Genomic DNA, 4579 nt, shown 5'->3' with positions numbered 1-4579 from the left:
ACTTTTGAGTCCCAAAATAGCTCACTTTGACTCGGACACATTTCCTGCCAATTCGGCCTGTCTAAGCCTGGCGCACCTACTAACGTGATGGGGGTGTTTTGGTAGACCTGGTAAAAACAGGGAAAATCGAAAGAGGCTTAAAGTAGGCTAGAACTCAAGCCTCTCTCGTTGTTGGACTTAGAAAAAATCCGGCTCGAAAAATAAATCCCATTGAAATGCATTGGGCTTGGCGCTGGGATTTTTTTCTAAGTATGTGAACGAAAGAGGCTAAGGAGGCTGGAAGTTAGGCCTCTCTCGTTGTTGGACTTAGAAAAAATCCACTTTTTTTGCACGGGATTTTTTCTAAGTGTCACATGGAAGAGGCTAAACAGGCTGGAGGCCAGGCCTCTCTCGTTGTTGGACTTAGAAAAAATCCCAAAAGTGGACACTCTGACAAAATCACGCATGTTGACACTTAGGCAAAAAATCCAACTTTTGCTCCACGGAAGAAAGAGGCTAAGGAGGCTGGAAGTTAGGCCTCTCTCGTTGTTGGACTTAGAAAAAATCCACTTTTTTTGCACGGGATTTTTTCTAAGTGTCTCATGGAAGAGGCTAGACAGGCTGGAGGCCAGGCCTCTCTCGTTGTTGGACTTTGAAAAAATCCCAAAAGTGGACACTCTGACAAAATCACGCATGTTGACACTTTGGCAAAAAATCCAACTTTTTTGGACTTGGCCCGGCTTTTCTTCCATTTGTCCCCCACTTGGGCTGGTTCACTCCTGGGTATCTTTTGGTCATTCCCGGGGGCCCCGGAGCTCGCGCAGCTCGCTGCGGGACTTCTGGAACTCCATCCTGGGTAGGATTTTTAAACAATTTCGGACCTTTTTCCAACTTTTTCTCAAATTGTCCCCCACTTTCGCTGGTTCACTCCTGGGTATCTTTTGGTCATTCCCGGGGGTCCCGGAGCTCGCGCAGCTCGCTGCGGGACTTCTGGAACTCCATCCTGGGTAGGATTTTTAAACAATTTCGGACCTTTTTCCAACTTTTTCTCAAATTGTCCCCCACTTTTGATGGTTCACTTCTGGGTGCCTTTTGGTCATTCCCGGTGTTCCTGCGGCTCGCGCAGCTCGCTGCGGGGCTTCTGGAACTCCATCCTGGGTAGGATTTTTAATCAATTTCGGACCTTTTTCCAACTTTTTCTCAAATTGTCCCCCACTTTTGATGGTTCACTTCTGGGTGCCTTTTGGTCATTCCCGGTGTTCCTGCGGCTCGTGCAGCTCGCTGCGGGACTTGTGGAACTCCATCCTGGGTAGGATTTTTAATCAATTTCGGACCTTTTTCCAACTTTTTCTCAACTTGTCCCCCACTTTTGATGGTTCACTTCTGGGTGCCTTTTGGTCATTCCCGGTGTTCCTGCGGCTCGCGCAGCTCGCTGCGGGGCTTCTGGAACTCCATCCTGGGTAGGATTTTTAATCAATTTCGGACCTTTTTCCAACTTTTTCTCAAATTGTCCCCCACTTTTGATGGTTCACTTCTGGGTGCCTTTTGGTCATTCCCGGTGTTCCTGCGGCTCGTGCAGCTCGCTGCGGGACTTGTGGAACTCCATCCTGGGTAGGATTTTTAATCAATTTCGGACCTTTTTCCAACTTTTTCTCAAATTGTCCCCCACTTTTGATGGTTCACTTCTGGGTGCCTTTTGGTCATTCCCGGTGTTCCTGCGGCTCGCGCAGCTCGCTGCGGGGCTTCTGGAACTCCATCCTGGGTAGGATTTTTAATCAATTTCGGACCTTTTTCCAACTTTTTCTCAAATTGTCCCCCACTTTTGATGGTTCACTTCTGGGTGCCTTTTGGTCATTCCCGGTGTTCCTGCGGCTCGTGCAGCTCGCTGCGGGGCTTCTGGAACTCCATCCTGGGTAGGATTTTTAATCAATTTCGGACCTTTTTCCAACTTTTTCTCAAATTGTCCCCCACTTTTGATGGTTCACTTCTGGGTGCCTTTTGGTCATTCCCGGTGTTCCTGCGGCTCGCGCAGCTCGCTGCGGGGCTTCTGGAACTCCATCCTGGGTAGGATTTTTAATCAATTTCGGACCTTTTTCCAACTTTTTCTCAAATTGTCCCCCACTTTTGATGGTTCACTTCTGGGTGCCTTTTGGTCATTCCCGGTGTTCCTGCGGCTCGTGCAGCTCGCTGCGGGACTCGTGGAACTCCATCCTGGGTAGGATTTTTAAACAATTTGGTACTTTTTCCTCCTTTTCCTCCATTTTTCCCCCACTTTCGCTGGTTCACTTCTGGGTGCCTTTTGGTCATTCCCGGTGTTCCTGCGGCTCGTGCAGCTCGCTGCAGGGCTTCTGGAACTCCATCCTGGGTAGGATTTTTAAACAATTTGGCACTTTTTCCTCCTTTTCCTCCATTTTTCCCCCACTTTCGCTGGTTCACTTCTGGGTGCCTTTTGGTCATTCCCGGTGTTCCTGCGGCTCGTGCAGCTCGCTGCGGGACTTGTGGAACTCCATCCTGGGTAGGATTTTTAAACAATTTGGTACTTTTTCCTCCTTTTCCTCCATTTTTCCCCCACTTTCGCTGGTTCACTTCTGGGTGCCTTTTGGTCATTCCCGGTGTTCCTGCGGCTCGTGCAGCTCGCTGCGGGACTTGTGGAACTCCATCCTGGGTAGGATTTTTAAACAATTTGGTACTTTTTCCTCCTTTTCCTCCATTTTTCCCCCACTTTCGCTGGTTCACTTCTGGGTGCCTTTTGGTCATTCCCGGTGTTCCTGCGGCTCGTGCAGCTCGCTGCGGGACTTGTGGAACTCTACCCTGGGTGGGATCATATGATTTTCAACCCATTTTGGACCTTTTTCCCGACTTTCCCTCCATTTCCCTCCCACTTTCGATGGTCCACTCCTGGGTGTCTTTTGGTCATTCCCGGGACCCGGGAAGCCTCGGGCCTGCGGCGGGACTTGTGGATCTCCATGCTGGGCATGATTTTATGAGTTTTCTGGACTTTCTCTTCCCCGGGACCCGGGAGGCAGGCGGCTGGACGTTATGCCCCCTAAAATCCCTCCCTTTGCTCGTAAGGCCAATTTTCCTCCGGATTTACTCTCTATAGACCCCAAGGAAAAAAATACCCGACCGGCGTCCATTTTTGACATCGGTCTCCAATCTAGGGCACGCGGGCCGAAAGCGGTACGCCGGTTCCGAAATCCGGCCCCCGCATTTTTTGGGTATTTTTTGAAAAAAATGGCATTTTTGGGACCGGGGGGACTTGCTGGACTCAGTCCCGGGTGCGGATTTTGAAAACTTTGAGGACTTTTGGATTTTCCCCCAGCTTTTCTCCCCCACTTGCAGTTTGACTTTGCGGGGTGCGTTACGGCTGTGCCGGGCGTCCCTGGACTCGGGTGGCCAGCTGCGGGGCTGGTGGGGGACTGATTTTTGAACACTTTGAGGACTTTTGGCTACTATGCCAGCTTTTCTCCCCCACTTGCAGTGTGACTTTGCGGGCCTTGTTACGGAGGTGCCGGGCTTCCCTGGACTCGGGTGGCCAGCTGCGGGACTCGTGGGACTGATTTTGGAACACTTTGAGGACATTCAACTTCTTTCCCAGCTTTTTTCCCCTCCACTTCCAGTTTGACTTTGCGGGGTGCGTTATGGACGTGCTGGGCATCCCGGAACTCGGGCGGCCGGCTGCGGGACATTTTGCCCTCCTCCAAACCCCAGCCCTCTTTGTTTATCATGCCTATTTTCTGCTGGACACACACCCTCTCTTTTGAGCTGCCTCTTTTTTTTAATTTGGATATGATTTATTGATGAATGGATTTGTTTTCCCCTTTTTAAATGATGGTTGATGTCTACCTTTTTAATACTTGCTTCTGGCTGCAGCCGAGACTTACAGTGTGATGCATCCAACCCCAACCCTGGTTTTTGTTTCCCTTAAAAACTTGGGGAAATGGACAGCTTTTTGGGGGGGCACTTCCAGCAAATGGAGGGACCTATTTGGAATTCCCCACCCGGGTGGAGATCCACGGCGAGCCGGCCTTCCTAAAGGGACAGCAACATGGACACTCTGCCATCATTGCAGCTTCTTCTTTTTTTTTTTCCCCTGTCATATTTCCAGCTTTTTTGTGCTGACTTCCAGCAAATAGAGGGACCTGTTTTGAATTCCCTACCCGGGTGTAGATCCACGGCAAGCCGGCCTTCTTAAAGGGACAGGCACCCCCCCTGTCCCTTGACACCTGCTTCCCTCCTCGGCGTCACCGAAATCCCACAAAATGACTGAAAATAGGACCCCAAATGACATCACTCGGTCCGGTTTTTTGGGTCTCACTCGGGGGCTTCTTTGACTCTGGAAGGCATGGTGAACCAAAAGTGGACACTTGGGAAAAAAATCCCCACTTTACAGGTTGACACTTGGAAAAAAATCCCCACTTTATAAGTTGACACTTAGAAAAAATCCCGACTATATAAGTTGACACTTAGAAAAAATCCCCACTTTATTTTGGAAGTGTTGGTACACCAAAAGTTGACACTTAGAAAAAATCCCGACTTTATTTTGGAAGGGTTGGTACACCAAAAGTTGACACTTAGAAAAAATCCCGACTTTATTTTG

This window comes from Nerophis ophidion, unplaced genomic scaffold, assembly GCF_033978795.1.
Source record: "Nerophis ophidion isolate RoL-2023_Sa unplaced genomic scaffold, RoL_Noph_v1.0 HiC_scaffold_78, whole genome shotgun sequence".
Lineage (NCBI taxonomy): Eukaryota > Metazoa > Chordata > Actinopteri > Syngnathiformes > Syngnathidae > Nerophis > Nerophis ophidion.
The sequence above is the reverse complement of the archived record's forward strand: the minus strand, read 5'-3'. Positions refer to the sequence as shown.